Source organism: Lissotriton vulgaris, chromosome 3_2 (assembly GCF_964263255.1).
Source record: "Lissotriton vulgaris chromosome 3_2, aLisVul1.2, whole genome shotgun sequence".
NCBI lineage: Eukaryota > Metazoa > Chordata > Amphibia > Caudata > Salamandridae > Lissotriton > Lissotriton vulgaris.
Genome location: NC_141690.1, coordinates 155,989,086 through 156,008,446, shown reverse-complemented (window position 1 = coordinate 156,008,446; position 19,361 = coordinate 155,989,086). Strand labels below are relative to the sequence as shown.

The following is a 19,361-nucleotide window of genomic DNA, read 5'->3' as shown; positions in this document are numbered from 1 at the left end:
CAGGAACACCGCCTTTAACTCGAGCAGGTTGATGTGTAATCGGGCCTCTTGATCGGTCCATGGCCCTGTATTTCCAGTTTCAGAAGGTGTGCTTCCCATTCTTGTAATGAGGAGTCTGTCGTCATGACATAGCTTGAATTGGGGCACGAAAAGCAGACCTTTTGATAAGTTACTCCTGATGCCCCACCATTACAGTGCATCGTTGATTTGAGGGTTGATAGTGATTCGGTCCACGAAGGATCCTAGGGCTTGCACCCATTGCTTGTCGAGAAGTTCTTCCAGTGCCCGCATGCGTAGTCGACAATTGGGTACTAAGGGAATGCAGGATGATATCATTCCGAGCAATGATTTGAAGATTCTTATTGAAGTGAACCTTTTTGATTTTAATCGTGCTATCGGCTCCATTATTTTTGGCATGCCCTCTTCCGAGGGCTACACTTTTGCTTCCTGAGTTTGTAATTTGGCTCCTAGGAACTGAAGCAACTGTGCTGGAACAAGGGAAGACTTTTCCATGTTGATCTACAGTCCTAAACTTTGGAACAAATCCATGCGGCATTCTAGGGATTGCCAGTCGTCCAGATACGGATATATAAGGTGGGCTTGCTGTCTCAAGTGCGCCGCAACAGGTGCCATGCATTTCGTGAATAGCCTTGGTGCGGATCTGAGATTGAAAGATAACACCTTGAATTGGTAGTGGCGAATCGTAGATACTGTCTGTGTCTGATGTGAATCGGAATATGAAAATAGGCATCCAAGAGATCTAATGATGCCATGTAACATTAGGAGAATCTCTTGTAGCTACAGTAGCGACAGCATACAAAACAAAATGTTCTTGATAGATTTGTTCAGGCCTCTGAGATCCATTACCTGCCTCCATTTGGTGGACTTATGAGGAAAAAATGTGAGTAGAATCCTTTTCCTCGCTGTTGAGGTGGAACCTCCTCTATTGCTCCTTTCACAATGAGGGCCAAGACTTCTTCCTTGAGTGCTGAGAGATGGTTTTGATTCCTGTGAATGGGAGGTCGAGCTGGAGGTTTTTGTATAAACTCCAGGGTGTGGCCTTGGTGTATAATATCCAACACCCATCTGTCCGATGTTCTTGACAGCCACTGATGATAATAGCGAGCGAGGTAATGGATCTCATTGGCGTGACAAGGTGGATGACGCCTTGATATCGTCACTGTCGCCTATTGGAGTCCTGTGCCTTTCCCCTCGCAGCAGGCTTTCTTATAGACTGCTGTTGGTAAGAGGTGTTAGAGGGGGCGAAACTGCTGGTTGTTGGAGAATTGACTGTACCACTGTTGGTGATAAGGTAGGTAGGAGGATCTTTGATTGAACTGGCCTCTTGATCCTCTTCCACCAATGACTGAAATCTTCCTTGTTGTAGGGAACCTAAGGCTTTTGCGGTGTCTGTGTCAGCTTTTATTTCTTGCAACGCATCATCTATGTCTTTCGAAATGGTTCTCCCAATCAAAGGGCATGTCCACGATCTTTGTCTGGACTTCAGGCCTAAAAGATGTAGCCTTCAGCCACCCTGGTCTTCGAAGCGCTACAGCTCTAGCCATCTGTCTGAATCCAATCAATGAGATGTCCAGGGTTATGTTGATGGACTCAGAAGCTGCTCTAGTTCCATCTTGTAGGATCATTGCCGCCTCTTCTTTTTTGTCTTCAGGAAGATGAGACAAAAGTAGAGCGATGTCCGACCACATCTGTTGGTTAAATCGGCTGACAAGAGCCAATGCATTTGTGCTTTGACAGAAGCTACTGCCAACACTGCAAAGCACTTCCCTGCGTCATCCATCTTTTTGCCCTCCTTGTTAGGAGGAGCTGACAAAGTAGAGGCCGGGTTCTTGGAGTGTCTCTGCGCCGCCTGCATAACTACTGATTCAGGTAGGGGATGACTAATCAGGCTGAAGAAATATAAACCTGGTCTTTTAACCAACAAAGAAGAAATTGGCCAAGAAGCTGTAATATAAAAATAACATGTTATTAACCTCAGATGAGGGAGATTGCTTCACACAGTACCCTAAGGCCACTGTAGGAGGCATTCTAAGGAGTACAGAGAACAGGGGCCTTATATATGCATAGGTTACATTAGTCAGCATAAAACCAAGGGGAGGTCCTGGCCCATACCAGCATGCAAAATGGCTAACATAGGTATTCAAAATTTTCTTGCTCAACAAAGCGGGAGGAGAGATATTTCTCCTTACATCAGCAAGAATAGCCTGACAGTTGCATACTAGGAGCAGGTGCATTCTATCAGCTAGTCCTTTCTGAGCATGTGCAAGGCTCTGGAAGAGGGAAAAAGCACATGGCTAACTAAGATGGCTGCCAAGTACAAAATGGCTTTCAGCTCATGCTAACAGATTCCTGCAGTCTTTAACAAGGCATGCTGATCATGTTTCGGGGGCAAAATACTTTTTCTCAATCCCAGGAACTGAGGCTGCAACAGAGGCCGGATTTTTCATAATCTTCAGCCCTTCTTCCCAGATGTGGTTGATTATTGGTATTGTCCTTATAGATTTTCTTGAAGTTTCCTTAAAGGCATAGAGGAAACAATCATTTTCCTTTACCGGCAAAGGAAGTTCGAACCTCTTGGAAGCTTTCTCCATTAAGTCATGAAAGCCACTGATGTCTTCCGGCGGTGAGTTTGCCGGAGATCGCGATGGTGATGAAGGATTAACACATTGATCCCATTCATCAACCACGGGGTCGTCTTGCAGTAATTCCCCTTCCTCTGGCTGCTCCTCCTACTCACTTTCCACAAAGTCATCCCTAATCGTTATTATTTTAGGGGTAAGCACTTGCTGCACCTGAGGCAAAGGTTGAATCACGGGGGTCTAAACCACCTTCTGTAATACACTTGTGGTGTTGGAGGGAGGGGCATTGTCATCTGGGAAACGGCAATGGTAGTCGTTAATCATGTGCCTTAAGTCGGAGACTAGGGAGATAGGCATGGATATTGCGTCTTCCATGACATTATCATCCTCTTCTAAGTCATAATCGTAGGCTTGCCGGAACGATTCGTACCTTTTGGATCCTTGTACTGGGCGATATTTAAATGACAGTTCTTCCTGGTCTTCCTCCTCATCTGTCTCCTGGCTTTTAATTTGGAGTTGCAAGGGACTATAAGCCACTCCGCACGGACCATAATCTTCTGACTACTGTAAATCCAGGAGTTTGGAAGGGGGAAGCGGCGAGATCTTGGTCCATGTAGTGAATTCTATTTTCTTGTCTGTCGACGAGCCCGTCGACTGAGGAAATCTCTTTATTGTTATGGTTGATCTTGTTATCAGTGATTTGTAATTCGCCGTCGATGGAGCGCCCGTCAACGAGAGAGACAACAATGGTATTAGAACGGGCGTCGACTAGGTTTGTCCACTCGTCATCGACGGTGTCGTTGACGGTCCTGTCATCGACTATGTTGTCATCGTAGATGATGTCGACAATGCAGTAGTCGGCGAGATGATAGTCGGTGTCGTCCGCGTCATGACTGAAGATACGCCGGTCTTCGTCGACTGGAGCGACTACGGAGCCTTCGTCTCTGAAGGCTTTTTGAGGGGTGTATTAGGCAAATAAGATGACGATGATTCTTTGACTTTAGATTTTTCTGTTTTCTGTTTCTTCACCTCAGCTTTTTCGTCAGACAACTCCCTTTAATGTTTTTTAGAGGAGTGGCCTTTAGATCCTTCATCAGACTCAGATTTTGAGATGGTGGTCTTTTTCTGAAGCCATAACAAGCGAGCTTCTCTATCTTTCAGGGTTTTAGATGAGAAGGTGCGACAGTGTTTGTACTCCTTGGGGACGTGCTTGGGTAAAGGCAGTATAAGCATTCTTTGTGAAGATCCTCAGAATATAATCTGGCCTTCCCACAGGATCTGCAAGGTCTGAAAAGCCTCTTCTTAGAGCTGTCGGACATGGTGAAGAAATAGAGGAAAAACAGTACCTCAATCCAAAACTGTAGATAGGTCATAAGTTCACCAAGTAACCAAAAACTGATCAGTGCTCAGGGAGACTCCTTCTCACACGACTGCGGTTGGAAATCTGAGGTAAGGTGGCTCTGCTGGGGATTGTGATCTCACGGCTGGCAGCTGATTGGTTGGTATTTGGACCACATAATAATGATGATAAGCTACCAAACTCTGTACTTCCCTATGGGTTTTCTATGCAGTTTTTTCATTTACTGCTATGGTTATTCTTTTACAGTGAAACTCCCACCATGATGACGGGGAAGAATCTATGTGAATCTATGAAAGATTCAATACTGGTGGAACAGTCCTGCTAACTGTCCCGTTCCAGTAATCTGGCCGAGACACTCTCCACTTTCTGAGAGACCATGCCTCTCCCCTCTCTCCTTTTCTCTCAGGAACATTAGCCCTATTCTTGATTTTCGAATTCTTGATAGGAGCACAGGCTTTTGGACCTCTTCAACTAGCTCCTTGTCCCCCGTACTCCTCTACCTTCTACAAGGGGCCTTCTGTTTGATACCCCTATGGGTGAACAACCATAATAGTCAATAGAGTGGTCCTGATGCAAGATACTGAATATGCTGTAGGATGCTAAGCCGATGTACAGCTCTTCCTATGACCACCCACTGGTCTGTAAACACAGATGCCCAACTTTGGCTTCAGAGGTCGATGTCACACAAAGTATGAAGGACATCCAGCACAAAACCAGCTGCCACTAGTCTACTGGTTTCCGGTTACAGTAAACCAGTGGATCCCTTTAATTTGCAGTACTATGTGTTTGGTGACCAAACTGCACTCAGATGACTATACCAAGTCCAGAAGACTAGGGTGCGACTTCGATTATCGGAATTTGTTCTCCCAGGCTGCACCTCGGCATCCATCAGCTATCAGGGTCTTGGCCCTGGGCTCTCAAGAGTGCAGGTTTCTAAGCTTATATGGCCCGGTCTCTGTATCAGGGAGTTAGCCAATTGAATCTTGGAGTCACCTTCTCTCTCTGGGGCTCGGGGATGACTTTTCATCGGGCATGAAACTAAAGGTACAGTCCTTTTTTTGTTAGCCCAAGGCACAGCAGGTGCAATTCAGCCTTCAGTGCATCCGCTCTTTGCTGGACAGTCCTTCTTCGGTCCTATCTCCCGTCCAGATGTTATCTTTGGTCTGAGTACTAGGGGTGCTACTATTATGACCACCATGAGCCAAATGGAATGTGGTGACTAAGTGGACAATGGTCTATCAGGTACCGTGATTAATACTTTGTGCAGTGTGGTATCTAGCTATCCCAGAATGCACTATTCTAACCACTCCCAACAAGGTAGAAACCGTCTCTCGGTGTGTGTAGCTATCTAGCCCAACCCGGAGGTGTGGCTACACTTGCTTTGAAAAATGTTAGACAACAGATTCTCCCTCCCTACCAGAGATGCCAGTCTGTCCGCTATAAATTCCTTCCCATGTGTGACTATCATTTTCCTTTCAAAGGCGGCCTCCACTATAAAGTTCGCCTTTTGGGCTCACACCCAGTCTGTCCATCCTCCCAAGAGCAGGTCACACCTCTTCCCCTGGAAGGTCCTTTGTTCCTCTTACTGAGAGTCATTCTCACCGCTCCCCTGGAGGGCAGAAGGCTGTCTCGAGGAAAGCAGCTTGTGTGCCACTGGAAACTACTGCAAACTTTGGGCAACAAAGTAGCAACTTTCTAAAGTTCTCATATATGCAACATTTAAATGAAATTCAACTTGACAACAAGTTGGGTTTAGTAAAAAAGATTAAATCAATATCTTGATGTACCATATTTAGCAGTCCCATTTGGAAATTACCACTGTTGAGGTGTCAGCATGTAACTCCAAACTCTTATGGGACTACTAGCCTTTTCACAGTAAAAACAAGGGGGTTTTACGGTCAGGACATGTAAAGGAAGGTGTTGGCTTTGCTGTTGGTTTTAATGGCTCATCGAGTTAGCAGTTTAAAAAGTGGCAGACTCTGAAACATGCTTTACTTTGTCTTCATACTCAAGGTGGCAAAACCAGGGCAGTAGTCCATGAGGGACACTTAACTTACAGGCAGGCCCGAGGCACCTCAGTAGCATATATCAGAGATTTATTAGTAAACTTATGCCAAGTGGGGTTAAACCAATTAAACATATACTTTTAAGAGTTATAGTGTATGCAGAGTCCTGCACAACAGGGCACATTGCACCACAGAGTCATTACACCGGTACCTTACAGGTAAGTGGGGGCACACTTGCAAAAAGCCATTGTCTCAACGCTTTAACCAGAAAAATGCTGCTGAATTCACGCTGGGTGTTTATTCTCCTGCATGCCTCCAACAGGAGAATAATATGCATATCCATTATGCCACATTTTCAAGAGAGTGAAATTACAAGAAATCTCCCGGGTAAGGCCTCTGGATTCTGCGCAAAATGTTAGCAATCAAACTATATCCTGAGTAGGCCTACTAATCCATTTAATGTTGGTCTCCAAAACCTTTCTCCATTTAGAGACTAATCCGTCATTAAGTATTCTACTTTGTTTGCCATCCCCCATACAAATGTAAAAAAGTCTGGATGACCTGGGTACAAACCTGTTCTCCAACAGCAACAGAGGAGATATCTTTCATTAATGAAAATTACCTCTACGGGAATCTTATTCACCTGCTGTATACAGACATAACCGCCTCGATCCGAGTGGCCGACTCAGCTTCCAGACACTTTCCTATCGGGCAGGGGACGCGCCAGGGCTTCGCACTCTCCCCTTATCTTTTTGCGCTCGCCATGGAGTAGATTGTGGCTTGGATTCGAATAGACGCTCTGTTTCGAATGGGCCTCGGGAGTTTCCAATTGCATAGCACTCTATGCGGACAACGTCTCACGAATCTCGGTTGGGCCGTGCCTTATTCGCATGATGCAGATCTTTGATGAGAACACCAGCCTCTACATGAATTGAGAAAAATCCTTTCTGTGGCCGCTGCAGGGCGGGGATCGGCTGGGAGACTGGTCGCGGGAGGTAGTGATAGTCCCAGACGGCTTTAAGTATTTAGCCGTATTTCTCCCAGCATCTCAGACATTGGCGTGGAAGAAGAACCTCGCCCCCTTGTGGATACAGGTGAGCGAGCAGATGAGCCTGTGGTCTCACATGCCCGATCTCTTTTTGGCAGGTCTGCCATTTTTAAAATGATTTCCCTACCATGTCTTTCTAATCAATTGGATAATCCCCCCTATCCAATAAAGCTGATGTGGTTTCGCCCATTAAACGCTATTCTCGCCCATTTTCTTTGAGGGGAGGTTGCATCGAGAGTAGCCCCGATGACTGGCTTCCAGTCTACATACTCCAGTGGAGTGACCACCCCAGATGTCCAAGCGTACTACATGGCCTCACACCTCCTCGTCCTCAATGACTGGTGGTACAGCGACTGCGGAGACCCGGTGTATGCCGTGGAGCGTTGGCTCCACGACGATGCCTTCCACATGGTTCTCTATTTAGCGGCGCTGCTTAAGGGGCTACCACCCGCTACAGTCACAATCTTCAAGATCTGGAAGAATGCGCTCCGTCTGATGGGTTGGTGGGGGGGGGGGACTCAACAGGGAAATTCCACAAAATATACTGTACACTTATTAATAACAGGCCTACCACATTACATAAAACTAGAGAGGCATGGCAGTAGGATCTGGGTCCCTTAGAGGAAGATGACTGGGTGGAGGCCCTGGAGTGCCCACGCAGTGCAGTAATCGCAGCCCGCCTGCATCTTATCCAGTTTGAGTATCTACATAGAGCCTATTATACCAGGCACAGACTGTGGCGTGCTGGGCTAATTGCATCCTGCATTGTTTGCGCTGTGGGTCTATGGAGGGTACCTTCCTGCACTCTGTGTGGTCCTGCCCTACACAATCAAGGTTCTGGAGGGGGGGTGTTTGCATGTCTATCTGAGGTTTTGGGGTGGGACGTTCCATCCTCTCCGAGGCTGGTCATGCTACATATTACAGGGGATCTAGGTGGAAACAGGTACAAGCGGCACCTCTTATTTCTAGGCCCCACGTTGGTGAAAAGATACATTGCCCGGGCCTGGAAAGATGAATCCCACCGTTGATCGGGGTATGGAAGAGGGGTCTGGAATTTTGTATGGGCCTGGAAATCCCTGTCTTCGAAGCAAGGGGGTGCCCTCCGAAACACTACAAAATTTGGAAAAAGTAGGCTGATTATAAGGGTCTATATCAGGAGCTCCCCCCCAGTCTGATACTGAAGAACCATTGCTATGAATCCTGCGGACTAGAATATGCGTAGTGCACATGCTGGATGTGGCTACGGGTGGCAAAAACTCTCCTTACATATGAGACATTTCTACTTGTCAAACAGAGGCAATGTGGCACAGTTTGTTTTTCTGTTACCATCTTTCTTCGCAATTTATTCTTTGTATGACCAATATCATGTCATTGTTGAAAATGTTGATATCCATATATGTCATCTTCTATGCGTAGTTTGGGTACCCTGTGAGGCATTCTCTGTGTCTTGGCTGTCAACAATAAAACTATGTTGTGAAAAAAAAATTACCTCCATATCTAGGAATGTATAATGGACCCCACAGGACCATGACAATTACGCTTACGCACACATCACTCATCAACCTACCATTCAGAAGGGATTACATGCACAGTTAGAGTGTAGTTTTTAATAAATCAATAAATGCTGTTATTCAAGTTATGGTTGAGTAAGGAATATGCTACTTACCAGTATGCATCTGTTCTTGGCATAGAGGGCTGCAGAGTGGTACATTATGAATAGATCGCCATCTGGTGTTGGGCTCGGATGATTGCACTTTGTTTTTCTCTTGGAGAGTCTTTTGTATCTTGGTGACTCCTCCCTTGGTTGGTAGTGCGCATGGGCATCGGATCCATCCTTAGATTGTTTTGCCATAGTAGGGTTAGATGGAGTAGTGCAGTAGAATACAGATAAGAATGCCCATGTAAGTGTATCTAAATAAGATAATGTTGGAACAGACACAAGTTTCCGGGGAGGCTGGGAGGGCATGTACCACTCTGCAGCCCTCTATGCCAAGAACAGATGCATACTGGTAAGTAGCATATTCCGTTCGAGGCATATGGGCTGCAGATGGTACATTATGAATAGACTATACAGCAGTTCTCTCCCTAGCGGTGGTCGCCCGTGTCTGTTGCAACTGTCTGAAATAAAGTTTTTAATACTGCTTGTCCCACTCTAGCTTGTTGTGTTGTGTGCACATCTACACAATAGTGTTTTGTGAAGGTGTGCGGTGTAACCCAGGTAGCTGCTTTGCATATGTCTCTAGTGGAATGTTTCCCAAAAATGCCATAGATGCTCCTAGTTTACGTGTAGAGTGAGCTCTAGGAGGAACAGTTAATGTTCTCTTTGCTTTTAAGTAGCATATTTGAATGCATTTTACAATCCATCTGGCAATGCCCGCTTTAGAGATGGGATTGCCTTTGTGTGTTGGAGAAAACGCAACAAATAGCTGTTTTGTCTTTCTGAAAGTTTGTGTTCTTTCTATGTAGTACAATATGGCCCTTCTAACATCTAGTGTATGCAGGGCTCTTTCTGCTACTGTTTGTGGTTTTGGAAAGAAAACCGGTAATTCCACTAACTGATTGATGTGGAATGCTGAAATTACCTTTGGTAAGAATTTTGGGTTTGTTCTAAGAACCACCTTATTTTGGTGTAACTGCATAAATGGTTCTTGAATTGTAAAAGCCTGCAACTCACTTACTCTTCTAAGTGACGTGATAGCTATGAGGAAGGCCACCTTCCATGTGAGGAATTGTATTTCACACCTATGCATAGGTTCAAAGGGTGGCCCCATTAGTCTGGTAAGTACTATGTTGAGATTCCAGACTGGGGAAGGTGGTCTTCTTGGTGGAATGACTCTTTTGAGTCCTTCCATGAAAGCTTTAATTGCTGGTACTTTAAACAGGGAAAGATGTTGCCTGTTTTGTAGGTACGCCGCTATAGCTGCGAGATGAACTCTTATAGAGGTGTATGCTAAGTTACATTGCTGCAAGTGTAGTAAATAGCAAATGATTTGTTTAGTGGATGCGTCCAGAGGGTTGATGTGCTCACTGTTACAGTGTATAGCAAACCTTTTCCATTTTGCTGCATAGCATGCTCTGGTGGTAGGACGTCTTGCTTGTTTAATGATTTCCATACATTCTGGTGGTAAATCTAAATATCCAAACTCTATGACCTCAGGAGCCAGATCGCTAGGTTCAGTTGTTTGGGATCTGGGTGCATTATTTCTCCATGGTTCTGTGTAAGATGCATGGGTAATAATCTTAGCTTTTGATGTGGTACTTGTGAGAGTTGTAGCAGTGTGGTGAACCACGGCTGCCTTGCCCACGTGGGTGCCACTAGTATCATTGTCATTGAGTGTTGCTGCAGCTTCCGAACCAGTAACGGAATTAGTGGTAGAGGAGGGAACGCGTAAGCAAATTTGTTTGACCAATTTATCCATAGTGCATTGCCCTGGGACCGTTGGTGTGGGTACCTGGATGCGAAGTTTTTGCATTTTGCGTTCTGATGATTGGCAAACAGATCTATCTCTGGTTGCCCCCATTTTTGGAAGAATGGCTGCAGTATTTGGTCGTGCAGCTCCCATTCGTGTACTTGTTCTGACTGTCTGCTTAGGATGTCTGCTATCTGATTTTGAACTCCTGGTAGGTGTTCTGCTAACAGATAGATCTTTTGAGGAATGGCCCATCTCCAAATGTCCTGTGCTAGTTTGGATAGTTGGAGAGAGTGTGTCCCCCCCTGTTTTTGAATATAATACATTGCAGTCATGTTGTCTGTTCTGATCAGGACTGCCTTGCCTGTAATTTGCATTTGGAAAGCTTTTAGTGCTAGAAATACTGCTAATAGTTCTAGGTAGTTGATGTGCAGTTTCTTTTGCTGCACACTCCACTTCCCCTGCACTGTGTATTTGTCCATATGCGCTCCCCATCCTGAGAGCGATGCGTCCGCTGTTATTATCACTTGTGGAATTGGCTCTAGGAACGACCGTCCCTTGGAAATGTTTTCCGTGTTCCACCACTTCAGAGAGCGATACGTCCGGTCGTTTACCAACACCAGATCTGTAATCTGACCTTGAGCCTGATTCCACTGTGTCGCTAGACACTCCTGTAGTGGACGCATTTGTAGTCTGGCATGTGGTATTATCAGTATGCAGGAGGACATCATGCCTAATAGTTGCATAAACACTCGTGCTGGTAGTGAGTGTTGTGGTTGAAATCTTTGTATTAACCCGACCATTGTTTGTATCCTGATTGGGTTGGGGTATGCTATTGCCTTTTCTGTGTTTATCGTAGCCCCCAGGTATTGCTGAATCTGGTTTGGTTGCAGGTGTGATTTTTTGTAGTTCACCGTGAACCCTAGGTGGTGCAGCAATTGAATTGTCTTCTGTGTGTTGTGAAGACATTCTTCTTTTGACTTGGCCTTTATTAGCCAGTCGTCCAAGTATGGGAAGACATGTATTTGTTGTCTTCTTAGGTGTGCTGCCACCACAGCTAGGCATTTTGTGAAAACTCTTGGTGCTGTTGTAACACCGAACGGAAGGACTTTGAACTGATAGTGTTGTCCTTCTAATACAAACCTTAGGTATTTTCTGTGGGCTTTGTGAATTGGGATATGAAAGTAAGCGTCTTTTAGATCCAGTGTAGAAAGAAAGTCCCCTTTCTTCAGTAAAGGGAGTACTTGTTGGAGCGTGACCATGTGGAAATGCTCCGAATTTATGTAAGCATTGAGAGGTCTGAGGTCTAATATTGGTCTTAGGGACCCGTCCTTTTTGGGGATCAGGAAGTATAGAGAGTATACTCCTGTTCCTTGTTGATCTTTTGGGACCTTCTCTATTGCATGCTTTTGTAGAAGTGCTAGTACTTCTTCTCTTAACAATGTCAGATGGTCTTGACTCATTGGACGCTGTTTGGGGGGGATGTTTGGTGGGGTAGCTGTGAGTTCCAGGCAATAACCATGTTGGATAATTTGTCTCACCCACTTGTCTGATGTGATGTTCTCCCAGACAGGTAGGAACTGTGATAGACGTCCCCCGACCGGTGTTATGTGGTCTGGGGGGAGTTCTATGAAGTCACTGTTTTGGGGTTGAGGCGTTGCGGTTGTTATTATTTCCGCGGCCTCTACCATTGTTGTTGTTACCTCTGTAACTGCCTCTTGAATTACCTCTGGGTGATGTTGGTGTGAAAGAGGTGGATTGCTGATTTGTTCCTGTATTCTTTGAGCCCCCTCTATAGGTGGATCTACGAAAGGAACCTCTTTGTGTTGGCTGTTGCAATGCTCCCATTGACTTAGCCGTTTCTGTATCTTTTTTCATTTTTTCTAAGGTCTCATCTGTGCTTGAACCAAACAGTGTCTTTTGATCAAATGGTTTGTTCAGTAGGGCCGTTTGTACTTCCTGTTTGAATCCTGAGATTCTAAGCCATGCGTGTCTCCTTAACATGACACTGGTGTTGATAGATCTTGCTGCAGTGTCTGCTGCGTCTAGGGCGCACTTAATGGAAGTATTAGTTATTATTTTACCTTCTTGTATTAACTGATCTGCCTTTTTCTGATGTTCTTTGGGGAGATGTGTGATGAGTTTTTCTAATTCATCATAATGTGCCCTATCATAACGTGCGAGTAGTGCCTGTGTATTGGCTATACGCCAGCTATTTGCCGCCTGTGATGCTACTCTTTTGCCTGATGCATCTATTAATTTTGACTCTTTATCAGGTGGAGGAGCCTCTCCTGTAGATAATGAGTTTGCTCTTTTACGAGCGTTTGAGACCACCAGCGAGTCTAGAGGTACATGCCCTTTAATAAATATTGGATCCTTTGGAGCCACCTTATATATTTTATCAATTCTTGGGTTTAACACCCTAGCCCTCACTGGGTCTTTGAATATTTCTTCTGTGTGACTGAGAAGACCCTTCAACATAGGAAGAGTACCTGATGTTCTTTGTGCATTAGGTAGCATTAGGTAGCGTCTCTAACAGGAAATCCTCTATTTGAGGTTCTGTATGTATATATATTTTGCTGCCCTATTAATGAGCTGCACAAACCCTGTGTTATCATCAGGTGGTGAAGGCTTTGAGGGATATAACTCTGGGTCGTTTTCCTCATCTGACCCTACGTCATAATTTTCCCATGGGTCATCCTCATCTTGAGGTTCTCCCTCCCCTAGATCACTGTCTACATCAGACTGAGGTGTAGATGGTCTTGGTGTGGAAGGTGTAGGAATATTTGGCCTAGTGTGAGGAATAGGAGAAGAGGGTGTGACTTTAGGTCGAGGAGAAGCAGGAGGAGTTATATTTGTCCCCATTGTTCTCTTTTTTAAAGGAAGAGATTTATCTTCTGTCTGTTCATTCTTTCTCTTCTTCGTGACCACTTTGCCAGTTTGCGGATCGATAAACAAGATCTTTTGTTTGGGATCTGTCTGTTGCTCCTGAATCGGTACCGAAGGTCCTGGTTCCGAAAGGTGCTTATGTTTTCGATCGTCAGTGTTTGGTGTTTTCGGCACCGAATGTCTACTCGATTCCGACTTCCTGGGTATCGAGTGAATCTTGGACGACGAATCATATTTATGTTTCGACATGGAATGTTTCGATACCGAGCTTTCCCTTGTATGTAGCCTCGGTGCCGAAGTTGATGTTGCCCTTTTCTCGGATCCGACATGGTGGGAGTCCGAGTGTTTTGGTTTCAGTTTCGGTTTCGTTGCCGGGCCCGAGGGCGGGGCGTCGGAAACTTTTTTCTGCGGTTTGACCGGGCCCGAAGGCGGGGTCGTTACCGCACGGGGTCGGTTTTTCGGTAAGGGGACGTCGTCACTCACGGTTTGTTGCTCGATGAGTTCTTCAACCTCCGACTGGTCCCCTTCCGACCCCGACTGATCCTCTTCTTCCTCAATTTGCTCGTCTCCGAACAGCTCCGGGATCGCCTCCGACTGCATTCTAGAAACCTCGTGTCTTCGAGCTCGACGATTTCTAATCGTTAGCTTGGAGGAGAATGCTGCGCAGGCTTCGCAGTCCCTGGATTCGTGTTCAGGCGATAGACAGAGGTTGCACACCTCGTGTAGGTCCTTGTGTGGGAACTTAGCACCACACGTTGGACATTTTTTGAATGGAGTCCTTTCCATGGACTCCGGGCTTGACTGCGTCGAGAAAGGCCTCCTGTTCGTCGACGTAGATCCAAGTTTTTTCTCTTCGATTTTGAATTTGCAACGCGTCGGAATGGAAATGAAACGCGTTCGATAACAATACCGTCGAATTGGAAAGGGAATACGCGCCGATAAATCACTTTTCTCTGAAGTTGATCTGGAGCGTCTCGATCCTCATCCGAACCCGATGGCGGAAAAAAACAATCTAAGGATGGAGCCGATGCCCATGCGCACTACCAACCAAGGGAGGAGTCACCAAGATACAAAAGACTCTCCAAGAGAAAAACAAAGTGCAATCATCCGAGCCCAACACCAGATGGCGATCTATTCATAATGTACCATCTGCAGCCCATATGCCTCGAACACATATATTTTCAGGATAGAGAGGGCTCTAGTTTGTGCCAGGATATGCTGACATTCATCAGGGATGTCTTAAGAGATTTCGACGGTACCAGGAGCCAGACCTTCAAAGTGAGACGAACTGGATTGCGATATTGAATTGGACCCTTGGTGTCTGTGGAGAAAATGCTGGAGTGCGCCAAATGGGATCTATGGTATGTCTGACAGGTGTAGGAAGTCTGTGAAAGAACATGGTCTTTGCGAAACTGGAACAATGAGAATGATCCAAATGGTTCTTTCTAGATCTTGCTGATAGTCTCTAAGATGAGGAGGCGGAGGGGGAGGGCTGTGACCAATCACACAAACATTTCGCCCCTCCTTAACGACCCCAGAGAAAAATCTTGAATAAAAGTCCTTGTCTTGATGCAAACTGGGTATGGGCTACACTGTCCCTTTCAGCTGCAAAGGAAGAATTTTGGCATGGAAGAGATTGAGATTTTGATGGCCCTCTTCCACAGCAGGTGGTCTCTCAGCAAATTTCAGTGTGTGTTCCAACTGGTTACAACCTAGGATCCACCAGTCTGATGTCATTGTTTGCCATTGCTGAAGGTATTTCTGACTCTCCTCCTACTAGATAGTACAAGGATGTGGCTTGAGAAACAGGGGCTGGCACAGGAGATAAGTTAGGCTCTTAATTGTATACTGTGATGTGAACTGAAAGTCTCATTTGTATTGAGAAGGCTGTCTGGAATAGGAGACCTCTCTGCAGAGATCTGTAATATACCTGGGAATGAGAGGGCTGGGAGTTAGAGGGCTGCTGTTACGCACATCATCAGTACAACTGGTAATGCCACATGACAGCAGCTGATCACAATGGTCACAGCCTCAAGATACTTTATGCACCATTTATGCTTACAAACTACTAAGGAATTATGGCAGTACTGGAGGCACAGTTTGTTGTAGTGGAGACGTGCCAGGCTGAGAAGGATTCAATAATATAGTGTATGAATCCTGCATAATCACTAACATGTATCTGATAAGGTTGCTCAGAACCTGTACAAAAGAGGCCTCTTCAAAAGTACTCCTCTCGTCAAAGTAGGGTTTTGAACAATGGATTGTCATAGCTCTTGCTTTGATAAACTTCTTCCTGAAAATAGAGATAACGAGAACCCCATACTGTTAGTTTTCATTTCCTTGATCTTGGTGAGGAAGTGGTAATGCAACACTAATTTAACACTACCATCTTCTTGTAGGCACTTTACACTAAACTACCTAGTCATGTAAACTGTCCTGTAAGGGCCGGTCTCACTCCATCGCTTTCTGCTCTATAAACAGTGTAGAAGAGTAGCAGTATTTTGCTTGGCAAGGTATGAATTGGAAAAAATCCTATAGTGATCCTCCTGAAATAGGCAGTCGTCTGTGTAGGAGGTTAAAACAAGCTTTGAGTTGTCAATGAGACAATCTATGCCCCCATTCGTTGTCAAAGGAGAAACAGTCTTCAACAAGGTTTGTCCAGAGGAGGTCACCACTGATGTACAACTGGCGACAAAGTGCTCTCTGAGAGGGAGAAGATCGCGATTTCTATAACAATTAAGTGAGTCCGGGCGAGGGCCTGGATGACGGTGTCAAGTTGGTCTTAGAAGACTTGCTCTTGACAGACAGAGCTATGAAATCATTTTGACAGAAAATACACTAATTATCCCTTGTAGTCTACAGAAGATTTTTGCTTTTTCCTCATTTTAGCAGGTGGTTCACATGAGGTGACAGCAGACCTTATGCAGAAGTCACTTTTTCACCACTTCGCTTTTAAAAGAGTCAAATTAATTTATTTTTTGAGGGAAACCCTTCTTAAACTCTGTCCCGTACAAGGGGTCATCCTCAGTTGCTGACTTTTTAGTGACTCATGGGAGTTGCTTTTCCTAACTATCACAATCTTTTCTGAATGGAAGTCGAAGGTTTTGCAATCTCTTGGTTTGTGAAAACAGACAGAGGCAATAGATACAGTCCTTGTGGGGCTCATCATAACAGACCAATATCAGCCCACATGAAACACAGGGCCTGAACGAGGCTTTCCTTTAATTGGAGGATTCAACCACCATTAGGAATTCATCTGGATCAAAACTCCAAAAACATCTCTCCCCAATTGGAGAGGCTGTCAGAGGGTATGGTGGAAGATACAGCAGGGAATAATTTAAGGAAATGTAAGAAAACTAAGCACATATTTGAGATGGAAAGCCAAGATTTCAAGGAAATTGAGCTTCGGCAGCCTTTTGGGGGGCAGTTTATAACACTCACCTGATCGATAAAAACGCCCAAACTTCAGCAAATGAGGTGAATATGCTTGTAAATGAACAGCGTTCTATGGCCTTTAATGCCTGTAATAGTGTTTTACTGCAATAGTAAATTAAATTCAACTTACTAAAGACATGGCTTTTTAAAAAGAAATTTGTGATTTAAAAACACACTGTTCAAGAAACTAAAACGCATTAGTCTAGATTTCCTTTCCTTCATGCAAGGCTGTGCAGCATTGTGTGAACAACCAGCCTTGTGGCTGGTCTTTTTTTTAAATTATTTGCTTTTACAGAGAACCACAACCACTGTTACAGGGTTAGCTCACATTGGGTAATAGTCGTTTACGCATTGGTGTATATAGGATGTATGACGTTACAACGCATGCTTTTACCACGCATGCCTTTACAATGCGTTTTTTACAACGCATGCCTTTACAAAGCATAGTGCTTTGGGGCGCTGGATAGTGAATAGTTTAATTTACTATTCCAACTCCAGTCCCCGTGGATAGTAGGGAAGGTGTTGGATAGTACATTAAACCTATTCCCTATCCTAGAGCGCCCCCCAGCGCAAAGCGGTGTAATGGTTTGCGTTGTAAAAGTTGCGTCGTAATGGTAGTGCGTTGTAAAAGTTTTGTTGTAAAGGTTGTTTACCGTGTATATATAGCTAGCCCCTTTAGTTAATTTGTCTGTCCTTTCCTTCTAAATATGGCTGTTCAATGCCATGCAGAGCCCTGAGCTATGGCCCTAAGTAGACCCTGCACTGAAGTAGACTCTGCTCTGTCTACCTTGGGACTGTACTGGAGACACAGCCTTCAGTACAAATACAGTGGTCTACACACCAGCACAGGGTCCGCATGTAAATGAGTGTTTTAGGTTACAATACACGTTACATGCTCCCTTGCATACAGTTTCAGTGGGATGGTGCAAATGGGTTTGGGCATGCATGACAAACTGTGCAAACATGACTGACTGAAATTTGAGGATATGAACCTGCCTGCCAGGGAGATTGGGGAAGGGGAGTTAGGTAATGCCTCTTAGTTATGTGCCGCTGTATTAAGTCCAGTATCTTATCTCCCTCACTCTTTGAACTGCTCAAACATCACTGAGAAGGCAGTTACTCATATTAAAATCAGAATTATCGACTCCCACAGGGTGAACCAAAATCTACCCTGTAAATGCTACTTTTAATCACAACTTGCTTTAGCCACCTCATACAGTTGTAGTCCCTTGCAGTAGAATATGTCTTTCTATGATGGTATTAAGGAAACCAGAAATGTATTCGACATCACTTCCTCAGGAAGCTCCAATCTCTTTGGCATATTGATTTCCATGCCTTGCCCCTTCAAACCCATTTCTTTGATTTTGAGTCAGCACCGTTACTACCTGCCTAACTGCCAAAGGCATCAGTAGCCTGCCTTTTCAACTAGTTCTAATCTTTCTCTTCGTTGCAAACATTTAAATTCCTTTCAGTCAAATATGCAGCCTTTCACCTCCTGTATTTTGTACGAGTTTTGGTGCAGCTCCTATAATTCATCTTCTCTCTGGCCCTTTATATCTCGATTGCCTGCCTGTTGTCCACTAGAGAGTGACTTATGGCTCTTGCCTCTTCCAGCACGTGGCTAGATCACTTCCATGCCAATTTGCATTAGGAACGCTTAAATAAATGATAAATATAACTTGCACATCTTTGGAGATCTGCTTCTACACACCTTTTGGCATTGTTGGAGGCTTCCTCTGATGGCAAAATAGCCTCACCCCTCCCAAATGATTGGTGACCCATAGTACCATCAGGATTAATCTTAACAGCACCCGGATAGGGATATCCTTCTTTCCCTTAAGTGGTTGAGTCAAATATTGGATACATTTTCCTATTGCGGACCGAGACTCCATCTTACTCATGTTTTAGTGACTGTTGATGAGCTGAAATTTTTATTTGGTAGATTAAATTAACCTACTAGAAACCTTTTATTTTGGGAGAGGGAGTTAAGGAGGGAGGGCGGGGAGAGGAAACTAGAAAAGTTAAAAAGCTGTAAAATGTGACCATGCGAGTACATAAAAAAAATAATGATTGGGCCATTTATCACATTACGTAGTTCAGCATGTTTTCAGTACGTCGATCATTGCTTTTAACGTCATACAACATTAGTATTAACACCAGCTATGTCAATTTCCTATTTTGGATGTCTGCTAAATGTATGTAATAATTTAACTTGCTCATCTGCCCCTGTTTGAGGTTCTCCCCACTCCTTAATGGATACACTGGTTCTTTCGGTCCTGAAAGACCACTCTAAAAACCTTAACGTATTAGCTGAGGCACTGAGAAAGTTTAAGACAGCACGATCTTTTCAACACTAGACCGCTTATCTCATGATCATCAAAATACCCTATCAGCTCCCATTATTGGTAAATAGGGGAAGCCTTTCATTTTTCCATGCTGTAACGTTGGTTTATTTAGCCAGACCATATACATTTCAATGTATTTGTTATGTGTATTTGTAAAGTGCACCTGCATGGGAATCCTGGCACTGAGCAGGTGTGTGCACCCAGCCTATGGTAGGTTGGTTAATCAGTTTAACATATGCACATAAATAACAATCTCCATCTACAATTA

The 19,361-nt window shown here is 44.6% G+C and overlaps 1 protein-coding gene across 3 annotated transcripts in view; it reads right to left on the bottom strand.

Moving 5' to 3' along the window:
* TBC1D14 (TBC1 domain family member 14) overlaps positions 1-19,361 on the bottom strand; it is a 944,726-nt gene that overhangs the window by 238,657 nt on the left and 686,708 nt on the right. The gene's annotated exons all lie outside the window — the stretch shown is intronic.